Below are 15,757 nucleotides of genomic sequence, written 5' to 3'. Positions count from 1 at the left end.
TATTGATTTATTATTGTGAATAAAAAATATAAATTAAAAAAACAAGCACATTGTTTCCACGGTGAGGAGAAAACGTAGAGGACGCGAGTCGAGCAAAATCAATTGATTCTCCCACAGCACTCCAAACAAACTACCCTCAACTCTGGAGTTTTGCTATTTATAAAAATATTTCATTAAAACTGTGAATGTGACATTCTTTTTGAATGTTTACCAGTGACGCCTGTCTGTATTCATGCCTCATCAAGCATCCTTGTACACCCTGGCATCTATTGACGTGTCTGCTAGATTACTTGAGTTTTCATAAATACATACACCTAATAAAGACCTGCGAGCCGAAACTTTGGCAATTAAATGTTCACTGCAGAGAAGAATGTAACTTACCCAAAAGTAATTTGGAGTTATCTCCCTTTAGCCTCCAACTCGCCAAAGAGTATTCTTTATTGATTTAATGTCATAAATACATGTAACAGCATATACATGGTACTATGATCTACAATCCATTTCAGATGTTTTTCTCCTGGTAGCAAGTGAGTCCCAACGACTTTAGCAAAGAAACCATGAAATGTAAAGGCAGTGCAAAAGAATGGAAAATAACTTTAATGCAGGTTTTTATTTCTGCATCAATTAGATTGGTTCATAGCCTCCAGCTAGTTACACAACGAAGTCCATTGGTGTAAACAATTGACTGGCAGCCTCGCTGTCAAGAGCTCCATGTGGTCCAGGGGGGTGGGTAACGACATCTCACTTATACGTCTTCATGTGCCACAGTCCGTCATTAAGATAATGAACATTTTCAACTCCTACTCCCTTGTTGACTTTCTCTCTGTTCACAAAAAGTGAAGCGGAATGAGCGTCAGGAAAGTTTATACGCGTACAGTAGTATATACAAGTACACGTGACCAAAAGTATGTGGACACCTGCTTTTCGAACATCTCATTCTAAAATCATGGGCATTAATATGAAGTTGGTCCCCCCCTTTGCTGCTATAACCAATGTTCCCTCAAAAAGATTTCGGTATTGAGCTAATTTCAGGTCTGCTGAGCCCAAACTCACAGTTGTGAAAATGCAATGCAACTTCCAGTACGTGTTTACTGTGAACACTGAGGGTGTACCCGCTTTAAGTGACTGTTTTAACAGTGGCCATGCAGGCTACTGTGGCTATTTGATCATAATGTAGGCCTACCAGAGTGGCCTACTATCAAAAACAATTGAGAACATGCATCCCATAACATTTTAACATGGACATAGCTGTTCTATCATTCAGCCTACAGTAGCAGCCAATGTGTGGGTGTTCAATGCAGGTTTACATTCCATGAGACTTTTGAGAAGAAAAAAAACATGCAGTGCAGGTGACTGAAAATGTTGTGCTGTTTGATGCAAGAATTGCCCTGCCAATGCATTGTTGTTCAGGCAATTTTTTTCAATTACATTTCTAAATTTGAGGTAGGCTATATGATCACACTGGTAATAGATCCGTTGTTGTATTACTTGTGAAGCACAGCTGAATGAGCATACATTTAAATAATTTGCTTTTTATTTTACTGGGCTGATGGTGCCTGCATCTCATGGTCAGTCTCAACGGAGGGAGAGCGCAGCAGACTAAGGGTCCACCTTTCAACATCCCTCCGCTCTCCCTTTCCTCCACTGATACTGACCAAAAAGGGACAGCCTCTTCCAGATGATGGCGAAACTCGAGTCACACCACATTATTTCTGCCTCATGCACAAATTCATGTTATTACTCCTATGAACAGAGAAAGTTAAATATTCCTCAATATTCAATATTTGTTTTAGTGCTGAGTGGAAATAGGAAAAGCGTACATTTTATAACAGTAATGAGTAAGAAGTTAAACATGAACTCCCTCATAAAATAAGCATCTCTTTGCTGTATTCGTTGACAGCCTCTCTCTAGTCATGGTTTTAAACGTTTTGAAATCTCACAGTATCAACTTTGCTGTAGCTTTCTTTTATGCCTGCTACCTTAGTGCAGACACAGTCATTTGAGCCAGCCGATTGGCAAGCGGTAGGCCTATAGTGCACTTAATTTGCTCTCAAGGTCCGCCGGGAAGGCAGAGTTTGTACCTTCAGACACATGAAATGGTTCCAAATGGCAACAGTTTGTCTACCCAGTGCGCAGGGCAGCTGAATCGGGTGCGCCTACCACCAACAGCCCGAGACGAATAGAATAAAATAGGAACAAGGCTTTATCATTGTTGCTTTTTACAGAAATGTTTGGCGAAAGACTAGGAATGCCTTGGAGATCGACCAGTCTATCTTGATTGACCAGTTGGTGACCACTCCTCTAGAAAGTTGGTCAGTCTCCCAGTCCCTACTAGTTTGTCAGAGGAGTGGTCACCAACTGGTCGATCAAGATAGACTGGTCGATCTCCAAGGCATTCCTAGTCTTTCGCCAAACATTTCTGTAAAAAGCAACAATGATAAAGCCTTGTTCCTATTTTATTCCTATTTTATTTTATTCAATCTCGCGATTCTCTCTGTGGGCTGACATTTCTGTGCTGCAGTCCCGGAGGAGCTGCACGCGCAGCGTAGAGGGAACATTAGCTATAACAGCCTCCACTCTTCTGGGAAGGCTTTCCACTACATGTTGGAACATTGCTTTGGGGACTTGGTTCCATTCAGCCACAAGAGCATTAGTGAGGTCGGGCACTGATGTTGGGCGACAAGTTCTCGACAAACCATTTCCGTATGGACCTCGCATTGTACACGGCCATTGTCATGCTGAAACGGGAAAGGGGCTTCCTCAAACTGTTGCCACAAAGTTGGAAGCACAGAATCATCTAGAATGTCATTGTATGCTGTAGCGTTAAGATTTCCCTTCACTGGAACTAAGGGGCCTAGCCCGAACCATGAAAAACAGCCCCAGACCATTATTCCTCCTCCACCAAACTTTACAGTTGGCACTATGCTATTTGGGCAGGTAGCGTTCTCCTGGCATCCGTCAAACCCAGATTCGTCCGTCGGACTGACGTTGCTTCCTGAGGCAGTTTGGAACTCGGTAGTGAGTGTTGCAATCGAGGCCAGACGATTTTTACGCGCTTCAGCACTCGGCGGTCCCGTTCTGTGAGCTTGTGTGGCCTACCACTTCACGGCTGAACCGTTGTTGCTCCTAGACGTTTCCACTTTACAATAACAGCACTTACAGTTGACTGGGCCGCTCTAGCAGGGCAGAAATTTGACAAACTGACTTGTTCTTGTTGGAAAGGTGGCATCCTATGACGGTGCCACATTGAAAGTCACTGAGCTCTTCAAAAAGGCCATTCTACTGCCAATGTTTGTCTATGGAGATTGCATGGCTGTGTGCTCCATTTAATACACCTGTCAGCAACGGGTGTGGCTGAAATACCCGAATCCACTAATTTGAAGGGGTGTCCACATACTTTTGGTGATGTAGTGTATGTGTACAAGTACATTTCTGTGGTGTAAATAGGAAAAATCATGTGATAATTACATATTTTCTGCAGACATCTTCATGACTCCGACACAAAGCGCCTGTTGCTTGCCCTCCGCCATTATGGCCTGAAACGAATTGTCAAGGAAACACCAACTCACATGCACTTGATACTGACCGGAAGTGTCAAAACACCAATGTTAGTGTATGACAATTACAGGCAGACATAATGGTGCATTTGGAAGGTTCTCAGGAACTCGTTAGCTCCCAGTTGGTGAGTCATAACTAAGACATGAATGCATTCGAGTGCTTTTGAAGTCAGAACAGTTTTCCCTTCCCTTTTCAATGCTCACACAATACCCCATAATGACAAAGCAAAAACAGGTTTTTAGACATTTGTGAAAATGTTCTTGGGTATGACGCTACAAGTTTGACACACCTGTATTTGGGGAGTTTCTCCTGTTCTTCTCTGCAGATCCTCTCAAGCTCTGTCAGGTTGGATGGGGAGCATCTCTGCGCAGCTATTTTCAGGTCTCTCCTGAGATGTTTGATCGGGTTCATGTCCAGGCTCTGGCTGGGCCACTCTAGGACATTCAGAGACTTGTCCCGAAGCCACTCCTGCATTGTCTTGGCTGTGTGCTTAGGGTCGTTGTCCTGTTGGAAGGTGAACCTTCGCCCCAGTCTGAGGTCGTGAGTGCTCTGGAGCAGGCTTTCATCAAGGATCTCTCTGTACTTTGCTCCGTTCATCTTTCCCTCGATCCTAACTAGTCTCCCAGTCCCTACCGCTGAAAAAACATCCCCACAGCATGATGCTGCCACCACCATGCTTCACCGTAGGGATGGTGCCAGGTTTCCTCCAGACAGTTCAATCTTTGTTTCATCAGACCAGAGAATCTTGTTTCTCATGGTCTGAGAGTCCTTTACGTGCCTTTTGGCAAACTCCAAGCGAGCTGTCATGTTCCTTTTACTGAGGAGTGGCTTCCCTCTGGCCACAGAGGAACTCTGGAGCTCTGTCAGAGTGACCATCAGGTTCTTGGTCACCTCCCTGACCAAGGCCCTCCTCCCCCGATTGCTCAGTTTGGCCAGGCGGCCAGCTCTAGGAAGAGTCTTGGTGGTTACAAAACGTTTCCATTTAAGAATGATGGAGGCCACTGTGTTCTTGGAGACCTTCAATACTGTAGAAATGTTTTGGTACACTTCCCCAGATCTATGCCTTGACACAATCCTGTCTCAGAGCTCTATGGACAATTCCTTCGACATCATGACTTGGTTTTTGCTCTGACATGCACTGTCAACTGTGGGAACTTATATAGACAGGTGTGTGCCTTTCCAAATCATGTCCAATCAATTGAATTTACCACAGGTGGACTCCAATCAAGTTGTAGAAAGATCTCAAGGATGATCAATGGAAACAGGATGCACCTGAGCTCAATTTCAAGTCTCATTGCAAAGGGTCTGAATACTTACGTATATAAGGTATCTGTATTTTATTTGTTATAAATTTGCACAAAAATAAAACAATATTTTCACTTTGTCATTATAAGGCTGTAACGTAACAAAATGTGGAAAAAGGGAAGGGGTCTGAATACTTTCCGAATGCACTGTAGACCGTATGGGTCAAACTGCATTGTAAATGGCTTTGTTTTACAATCTTTTGGTTAGAGAGTTAGAAGGTCAGTGATGAAACGTCACAACTCGTAAACTTGGGTATCAACATTCTGGTCTGAGTTTTCCACTTGGAACGCAGACTTATTGAGGGCCGATCTATTAGTAAGCTATTTCCAACTCTGGAACTCTGACCCCTGAGTTTCTGAAAGCATCATCATGACCATAATGAATATGATTACATGGACGGGGGCCTGATCCTAAATAACCACTTTTACTATTAGACACTTTGAGAATACGGGCCCAGTTAGACGTTGTACTGAACAAACAGTGCCTTCAGAAAGTATTCACACCCCCTTGACTTTTTCCATATTTAGTTGTGTTACAGCCTCAATTTAAAATCGATTAAATTGAGATTGTGTCACTGGCCTACACACGAGGACAATGGTGACTGTAAAACAATTACAGAGTTTAATGGCTGTGATAGGAGAAAACTGAAGATGGATCAACAACATTGTAGTTACTCCACAATACTAACCTAAATGACAGAGTGAAAATAATTAAGCCTGTACAGAATAAAAATATTCCAAAACATACGTCCATAAGTCACTGAAGTAAAACTGCAACAACAAAAAATGCAAAGAAATGTACTTTATGTCCTGAATACAAAGCATTAAGTTTGGGGCAAATCCAACACGTCACTGAGTACCACTCTTCATATTTTCAAGCATCGTGGTGGCTGCATCATGTTATGGGTATGCTTGTAATCGGCAAGGACAATGGAGTTTATTTGGATACAAATAAATGGAATATAGCTAAGCACATGCAAAATCCTAGCGGAAAACCTGGTTCAGTCTGCTTTCCAACAGACACTGGGTGACAAAATTCACCTTTCAGCAGGACAATAACCTAAAACACAAGCCAAATATACACTGGAGTTGCTTACCAAGATGACATTGAGTGGCCTAGTTACAATTTTGACTTAAATCTATGGTAAGACTTAAATGGGTGTCTAGCAATGATCAACAACCAACTTGACAGAGCTTGAATTATTTTTTTCAGAATAAATGTGCAAATATTGAACAATCCAGGTGTGCAAAGCTCTTAGAGACTTACCCAGAAAAACTCACAGCTGTAATCACTGCCAAAGGTGATTCTAACATGTATTGACTCAGGGGTATGAATACTTACGTAAATTAGATATTTCTCCATTTCATTTTCAATACATTTGCAAAAATGTCTAAACATGTTTTCACTTTGTCATTATGGGATATTGTGTGTAGATGGGTGTGAGAAAAAAGTATTTAATCCATTTTGAATTCAGGCTGTAACACAAAATGTGGAATAAATCAAGGTGTATGAATACTTTCTGAAGGCATTGTACATGATCAGCATATCGGTCAAAGGAAGGATACAACTACTGTTTCTGAGGCAGAAGGATAGAGTTTGGCGCCTGGGGACGTCAATCCAGGGCACATGATATTGGCTCCACTTAAGACAAACTTGATGGCCCCTTTGTCTACTTGTTGGTGTGGAAGAATAAAGGGGTCTGTAAAATACGAACAGAGCGAAAAAGCAACTTACCAAACAGTACAAGTACACAAAGCACATAAGTAAATCCATTTGAATTGAATCACCTTTTGACAGCTTCCCTTTTGATTTAATCAAAACGTTCAATACATGTTTGGCCATGGAAGATGTGGTCAGAAAGTGACTTTTAGACCTAAATGCCAAAACATTAAGGAAGTCTCGAGGTTTTGCTTCGCCTGAAATAGAGCCTCTTATGATAAGCTGTAGACCACACTATTTACCAAGAGAGTTTTCATCTATACTTTTCATAGCTGTCTATTTACCACCACAAACCAATGCTGGCATTAAGATTGCACTCAACGAGCTGTATAAGGCCAAAAGTAAACAGGAAAACGCTCATCCAGAGGCAGCGCTCCTAGTGGCCGGAGACTTTAATGCAGGGAAACTTAAATCCATTCTACCAAATTTCTACCAGCATGTTAAATGTGCAACCAGAGGAAAACATAACTCTAGACCACTTTTACTCCACACAGAGAGACGAATAAAAAGCTCTCCCTCGCCCCCCATTTGGCAAATCTGACCATAACTCTATCCTCCTGATTCCTGCTTATAAGCAAAAACTAAAGCAGGAAGCACCGGTGACTCGGTTAATAAAAAAGTGGTCAGATGACGCAGATGCTAAGCTACAGGACTGTTTTGCTAGCACAGACTGGAACATGTTCCGGATTCTTCAGATAGCATTGAGAGTACACCACATCAGCCACTGTTTTCATCAATAAGTGCATCGATGACGTCGTCCCCCAGTGACCGTATGTACATACCCCTAACCGGAAGCCATGGATTACAGGCAACATCCGCACTGAGCTAAAGGGTAGAGCTGCCGTTTTCAAGGAGCGAGACTCTAACCCGGACGCTTATAAGAAATCCCGCTATGCCCTCAGACAAACCATCAAACAGGCAAAGAGTTTTTCAGTTTTTCAGGTTTTTCAGTTAACAGCGCCGGAGAAGATGGCTGCCGTTTTACAGCCCTCTAACCAATTGTACTATTATGTGTGTTTTTCCGCGTTATTTGTAATTTATTTTGTACATAATGTTTATGCCATCGTCTCTTATAACCAAAAAGAGCTTCTGGATATCAGGACAGCGATTACTCACCTCGCATTGGACGAAGACTTTTTCTTCAACGAGTCGGACGCCGAAGGATATTCTACAGACACCCGGCAAGGCCCAGATCCCCGTCATTCGCCTGAGGAAGAGACGGAGATATCGTGGACGTAGGTCGGGTGCCTTGTAAGGATCCGACGGCGAGCGAGTAAACTGCCTCTCCCATCAATCACTATTAGCCAACGTTCAATCTTTTGAGAATAAAATTGACGATTTAAGATTACGGTTATCCTACCAACGGGACATTAAAAACTGTAATATCTTATGTTTCACGGAGTCGTGGCTGAACGACAACAATGATACCATTCAGCTAGCAGGCTACACGCTACATCGGCAGGACAGAACGGCTGGCTCCGGTAAGACAAAGGGTGGCGGTCTCTGTATATTTGTAAACAACAGCTGGTGTACAAAATCAAATACTAAGGGAAGTCTCGAGGTTTTGCTCGCCTGAGGTAGAGTATCTTATGATAAGCTGTAGACCACACTATTTACCAAGAGAGTTTTCAGCTATATTTTTCATAGCTGTCTATTTACCACCACAAACCAATGCTGGCATTAAGATTGCACTGAACGAGTTGTACAAGGCCATTAATCAACAGGAAACGCTCATCCAGATGCAGCCTCCTAGTGGCCGGGACTTTAATGCAGGGAAACTTAAATCCGTTCTACCTAATTTCTACCAGCATGTCAAATGTGCAACCAGAGGGAAAAAAAACTCTAGACCACCTTTACTCCACACACAGAGACGCATACAAAGCTCTCCCTCGCCCTCCATTTGGCAAATCTGACCATAACTCTATCCTCCTGATTCCTGCTTATAAGCAAAAACTGAAGCAGGAAGCACCAGTGATTCGGTTAATAAAAAAGTGGTCAGATGACGCAGATGCCAAGCTACAGGACTGTTTTGCTAGCACAGACTGGAACATGTTCCGGGATTCTTCAGACAGCATTGAGGAGTACACCACATCAGTCACTGGCTTCATCAATAAGTGCATCGATGATGTCGTCCCCACAGTGACCGTACGTACATACCCCAACCAGAAGCCATGGATTACAGGCAACATCCGCACTGAGCTAAAGGGTAGAGCTGCCGCTTTTCAAGGAACGGACTCTAACCCGGAAGCTTATAAGAAATCCCGCTATGACCTCCGACGAACCATCAAACAGGCAAAGAGTCAATACAGGTCTAAGATTGAATCATACTACACTGGCTCTGACGCTCGTCGGATGTGGCAGGGCTTAAAAACTATTACAGACTACAAAGGGAAGCACAGCCGCGAGCTGCCCAGTGACACAAGCCTACCAGACGAGCTAAACCACTTCTATGCTCGCTTCGAGGCAAGCAACACTGAAGCATGCATGAGAGCACCAGCTGTTCCGGACGACTATGTGATCACGCGCTCTCCGTAGCCGATGTGAGTAAGACTTTTAAGCAAGTCAACATTCACAAGGCCGCTGGGCCAGACGGATTACCAGGGCGTGTACTCCGAGCATGTGCTGACCAACTGGCAAGTGTCTTCACTGACATTTTCAACATGTCCCTGACCGAGTCTGTAATACCAACATGTTTCAAGCAGACCACCATAGTCCCGTGCCCAAGAACTCTAAGATAACCTGCCTAAATGACTACCGACCCGTGGCACTGACGTCTGTAGCCATGAAGTGCTTTGAAAGACTGGTCATGGCTCACATCAACAGCATAATCCCAGAAACCCTAGACCCACTCCAATTTGCATACCGCCCCAACAGATCCACAGATGATGCAATCTCTATCGCACTCCACACTGCCCTTTCCCACCTGGACAAGAGGAACACCTACGTGAGAATGCTATTCATTGACTACAGCTCAGCATTCAACACCATAGTGCCCTCTAAGCTCATCACTAAGCTAAGGATCCTGGGACTAAACACCTCCCTCTGCAACTGGATCCTGGACTTCCTGACGGGCACGCCCCCCAGGTGGTAAGGGTAGGTAACAACACATCTGCCACACTGATCCTCAACACGGGGGCCCTCAGGGGTGCGTGCTCAGTCCCCTCCTGTACTCTCTGTTCACCCATGACTGCATGGCCAGGCACGACTCCAACACCATCATTAAGTTTGCCGGCGACACAACAGTGGTAGGCCTGATCACCACAACTTTGATGAGACAGCCTATAGGGAGGAGGTCAGAGATCTGGCCGTGTGGTGCCAGGACAACAACCTCTCCCTCAACGTGACCAAGACAAAGGAGATGATTGTGGACTACAGGAAAAAAAAGAGGACTGAGCACGCCCCCATTCTCATCGACGGGGCTGTAGTGGAACAGGTTGAGAGCTTCAAGTTCCTTGGTGTCCACATCACCAACGAACTATCATGGTCCAAGCACACCAAGACAGTCGTGAAGAGGGCACGACAAAGCCTATTCCCCCTCAGGAGACTAAAAAGATTTGGCATGGGTCCTCAGATCCTCAAAAAATTCTACAGCTGCACCATCGAGAGCATCCTGACTGGTTGCATCACCGCCTGGTATGGCAACTGCTTGGCCTCTGACCCAAGGCACTACAGAGGGTAGATGCAAGTGGGCCCAGTACATCACTGGGGCAAAGCCTCCCTGCCATCCAAGACCTCTATACCAGGCGGTGTCAGAGAAGGCCTCAAAATTGTCAAAGACTCCAGCCACCCTAGTCATAGACTGTTCTCTCTGCTACCGCACGGTAAGCGGTACCGAGTGCCAAGTCTAGGTCCAAAAGACTTCTCAACAGCTTCTACCCACAAGCCATAAGACTCCTGAACAGCTAATCATGGCTACCCGGACTATTTGCACTGCCCCCCACCCCATCCTTTTTACGCTGCTGCTACTCTGTTAAGTATTTATGCATAGTCACTTTAACTCTACCCACATGTACATATTACCTCAACTACCTCAACTAGCCGATGCCCCCTTACATATTGACTCTGCACCGTTACCCCCCTGTATATAGCCTCCCCTACTGTCACTTTATTTTACTTCTGCTCTTTGTTTTTCTCAACACTTTTTTTGTTGTTGTTTTATTCTTACTTTTTTGTTTAAAATAAACGCACTGTTGGTTAAGGGGCTGTAAGTAAGCATTTCACTGTAATGTCTGCACTTGTTGTATTCGCATGTGACCAAAAAATTTGATTTGATTTGATTTGATTTGATTTGATTTGAGTCAATACAGGACTACGATTGAATCGTACTACACCGGCTCTGACGCTCATCGGATGTGGCAGGGCTTGAAAACGATTACAGACTACAAGGGAAGCACAGCCGCAGCTGCCCAGTGACACAAGCCTACCAGAGGAGCTAAACCACTTCTATGCTCGCTTGAGGCAAGCAACACTGAAGCATGTATGAGAGCACCAGCTGTTCCGGATGAATATGTGATCACGCTCTCCGTAGCCGATGTGAGTAAGACTTTTAAGCAGGTCAACATTCACAAGGCCGCAGGGCCAGACGGATTACCAGGACGTGTACTCCGAGCATGTGCTGACCAACTGGCAAGTGTCTTCACTGACATTTTCAACATGTCCCTAACTGAGTCTGTAATACCAACATGTTTCAAGCAGACCACCATAGTTCCCGTGCCCAAGGACACCAAGATAACCTGCCTAAATGACTACCGACCCGTAGCACTGACGCCTGTAGCCATGAAGTGCTTTGAAAGGCTGGTCATGGCTCACATCAACACCATTATCCCAGAAACCCTAGACCCACTCCAATTTGCATACCCCCAACAGATCCACAGATGATGCAATCTCTATTGCACTCCACACTGCCCTTTCCCACCTGGACAAGAGGAACATCTACGTGAGAATGCTATTCATTGACTACAGCTCAGCGTTCAACACCATAGTGCCCTCAAAGCTCATCACTAAGCTAAGGATCCTGGGATTAAACACCTCCCTCTGCAACTGTATCCTGACTTCCTGGACGGGCCGCCCCAGGTGGTAAGGGTAGGTAACAACACATCTGTCACGCTGATCCTCAACACGGGGCCCCTCAGGGGGTGCGTGCTCAGTCCCCTCCTGTACTCCTGTTCACCCATGACTGCAGTGGCCAGGCAACGACTCCAACACCATCATTAAGTTTGCCAACGACACAACAGTGGTAGGCCTGATCAACGATGAGACAGCCTATAGGAGGAGGTCAGAGACCTGGCCGTGTGGTGCCAAGATAATAACCTCTCCCTCAACGTGACCAAGACAAAGGAGAGTTATTGTGGACTACACGGAAAAAAAGAGGACTGAGCATCGACGGGACTGTAGTGGAACAGGTTGAGAGCTTCAAGTTCCTTGGTGTCCACATCACCAACAAACTATCATGGTCCAAACACACCAAGACAGTCGTGAAGAGGGCACGACAAAGCCTATTCCCCCTCAGGAGACTGAAAAGATTTGGCATGGGTCCTCAGATCCTCAAAAGTTATACAGCTGCACCGTCGAGAGCATCCTGACTGGTTGCATCACCGCCTAGTATGGCTGCTGCTCGGCCTCCGACCGCAAGGCACTACAGAGGGTAGTGTGTACGGCCCAGTACATCACTGGGGCCAAGCTTCCTGCCATCCAGGACCTCTATACCAGGCGGTGTCAGAGGAAGGCCTTCAAAATTGTCACAGACTCGAGCCACCCTAGTCATAGACTGTTCTCTCTGCTACTGCACGGCAAGCGGTACCGGAGCGCCAAGTCTAGGTCCAAAGGGCTTCTCAACAGCTTCTACCCCCAAGCCATAAGACTCCTGAACAGCTAATCATGGCTATTTGCACTGCCCCCCCACCCCATCTTTTTACGCTGCTGCTACTCTGTTAATTATTTATGCATAGTCCCTTTAACTCTACCCACATGTACATATTACTCAACTAGTCGGTGCCCCCGCACATTGACTCTGAACTGATACCCCCTGTATATATAGCCTCCCTACTGTTATTTTATTTTACTTCTGCTCTTTTTTTCCCCTCAACACTTTTTTTTTGTCGTTTTTATTTTACTTTTTTTTATTTTTATAAATGCATTGTTGGTTAAGGGCTGTAATTAAGCATTTCACGGTAATGTCTACACCTGTTGTATTCGGCGCATGTGGCATATACATTTTTATTTTATTTTATTTGAGATAAAGGTGCTCAAAGTTGACCCATTTTGCATACCTCACCTTACCATGAGACATCCATGTCTTCATCACTGGAAAAGATCAATGGTTGAGTTTGATAACATTTAAAAGCATAGAAAACAAGGTTGTCAAACTATTTTATAATTTCTTGAAAAGAAAAATATATATCACAGAAATTGACATTTTCTAACCTTGAACACGAATGATCTAAAACAGGTAAACTCCTATTTTGTACATATTCGATGTGTTGTAGCAAACCCTACCATTTACATTTACGTCTTTACTTAGCAGACGCTCTTATCCAGAGCGACTTACAAATTGGTTCAACTTATGATAGCCAGTGGGACAACCACTTTTTTTTTTTTAATGGGGGGGTAGAAGGATTACTTTTATACTATTCCAGGTATTCCTTAAAGAGGTAGGGTTTAAGTGTCTCCGGAAGGTGGTCAGTGACTCCGCTGTCCTGGCGGCGAGGGGGAGCTTGTTCCACCATTGGGGTGCCATAGCAGCGAATAGCTTTGACTGGGCTGAGCGGGAACTGTGCTTCCAGAGAGGTAGGGGGCTAGCAGGCCAGAGGTGGATGAACGTATTGCCCTGGTTTGGGTGTAGGGTCTGATCAGAGCCTGAAGGTAAGGGAGGTGCCGTTCCCTCACAGCTCCGTGAGGCAAGCACCATGGTCTTGTAATAGATGCGAGCCTCAACTGGAAGCCAGTGGAGTGTGCAGAGGTGCGGGGGTGACATGAGAGAACTTGGGAAGGTTGAACACCAGACGGCTGCAGCGTTCTGGATAAATTGTAGGGGGTTTAATGGCACAGGCAGGGAGCCCAGCCAACAGCGAGTTCGCAGTAATCCAGACGGGAGATGACAAGTGCCTGGATTAGGACCTGTGCCGCTTTCTGTGTAAGGTAGGTCGTAACTCTGCGTATGTTGTAGAGCATGAACTTGCAGGATCAGGTCACCCAACTTTGATGTTAGCCTACCCTAACATAATCTGAGATTTTTGTGTTTTGCCAGCCACCGGTTGAGACACAACATGCAGTTGAATACAGGGTGGGTGTCATTTCAATAATAAGAGATAAAATAGAAACTCTGCATGCTGCTCTTGCTAGTATCACTGTTCTTTATTAAACTTCACGATCGGCCTCAAGGCCTTCGTGAGCTTTGGTGAGTTTAATTTGCACCCTTATGTAGACATTGCTCCACCCACATTCAGTTGAAGTCTGAAGTTTACATACACTTAGGTTGGAGTCATTAAAACTTGTTTTTCAACCACTCCACAAATTTCTTGTTAACAAACTATAGTTTTGCCAAGTCAGTTAGGACATCTACTTTGTACATGACACGTAATTTTTCCAACAATTGTTTACAGACATATTATTTTAACTTATAATTCACTGTATCACAATTCGAGTGGGTCAGAAGATTACATACACTAAGTTGACTGTGTCTTTAAACAGCTGGAAAATTCCAAAAGATGATGTCATGGCTTTAGAAGCTTCTGATAGGCTAATTGACATCATTTCAGTCAATTGGAGGTGTACCAGTTGATGTATTTCAAGGCCTACCTTCAAACTCAGTGCCTCTTTGCTTGACATCATGGGAAAATCAAAAGAAATCAGCCAAGACCTCAGAAGAAAAAAAATGTAGACCTCCACAGGTCTGTTTCATCCTTGGGAGCAATTTCCAAACGTCCGATGGTACCACGTTCATCTCTACAAACAATACTACGCAAGTATAAACATCATGGGAACACGCAGCCGTCATAACGCTCAGGAAGGAGAGACGTGTTCTGTCTCTAGAGATGAACATACTTTTGGTAAGAAAAGTGCAAATTAATCCTACAACAACAGCAAAGGACCTTTAGAAGATGCTGGAGGAAACAGGTACAAAAAGTGTCTATATCCACAGTAAAACGAGTCCTATATCGACATAACCTGAAAGGCCGCTCAGCAAGGAAGAAGCCACTGCTCCAAAACCGCCACAAAAGCTAGACTACGGTTTGCAACTGCACATGGGGACAAAGATTGTACTATTTGTAGGAATGTCTTCTGGTCTGATGAAATAAAAATAGAACTGTTTGGCCATACTGACCATCATTATGTTTGGAGGAAAAAGTGGGCTCGCCAGAGAGAACACCATCCCAAACCGTGAAGCACGGGGTGGCAGCATCATGCTGTGGGGGTGCTTTGCTGCAGGAGGGACTGGTGCACTTCACAAAATAGATGGCATCATGAGGAAGGAAAATTATGTGGATATATTGAAGCAACATCTCAAGACATCAGTCAGGAAGTTAAAGCTTGGTCGCAAATGGGTCTTCCAAATGGACAATGACCCAAGCATACTTCCAAAGTTGGGCAAAATGGCAAGGACAACAAAGTCAAGGTATTGGAGTGGCCATCACAAAGCCCTGACCTCAATCCTATAGAACATTTGTGAGCAGAACTGAAAAAAGCGTGTGTGAGCAAGGAGGCCTACAAACTGTCTCAGTTACACCAGCTCATCAGGAGGAATGGGCCAAAATTCACCCAACTTATTGTGGGAAGCTTGTGAAGGCTACCCGAAACGTTTGACCCAAGTTAAACAATTTAAAGGTACTATTGAGTGTATGTAAACTTCTGACCCACTGGGAATGTGATGAAATAAATAAAAGCTGAAATAAATCACTCTCACTATTATTTTGACATTTCACATTCTTAAAATAAAGTGGTGATCCTAACTGACCTAAATGTCAGGAATTGTGAAAAAAACTGAGTTTAACTGTATTTGGCTAAGGTGTAGCAAACTCTGACTTCAACTGTATGTCCAGTGCATCGAATGGGGTTGGAGTCAAGGAAAATGTGTTACCAAAATAACAATGTGCATTTCGGCAAACATAAATATAATTAATTGAAGGGGAATGGACCTCATCCCTTCAGACCACTGCAATTTAGTTGGTACACCATT

General features: G+C 44.3%; 1 long non-coding RNA gene across 1 annotated transcript; it reads right to left on the bottom strand.

Annotated features, from left to right (window-relative positions):
* Positions 1–388: 388 nt before the first annotated feature.
* LOC123490825 lies at positions 389–6,596 on the bottom strand. Its single transcript, XR_006661059.1, has 3 exons — positions 6,429–6,596; positions 3,469–3,536; positions 389–823 (listed from the first exon to the last, which is right to left on the bottom strand). It is a non-coding gene; the product is annotated as an uncharacterized LOC123490825 (long non-coding RNA).
* Between the last annotated feature and the right edge of the window lie 9,161 nt (positions 6,597–15,757).

This window comes from Coregonus clupeaformis, unplaced genomic scaffold (genome assembly GCF_020615455.1).
Source record: "Coregonus clupeaformis isolate EN_2021a unplaced genomic scaffold, ASM2061545v1 scaf4935, whole genome shotgun sequence".
NCBI lineage: Eukaryota > Metazoa > Chordata > Actinopteri > Salmoniformes > Salmonidae > Coregonus > Coregonus clupeaformis.
The sequence above is the reverse complement of the archived record's forward strand: the minus strand, read 5'-3'. Positions and strand labels throughout refer to the sequence as shown.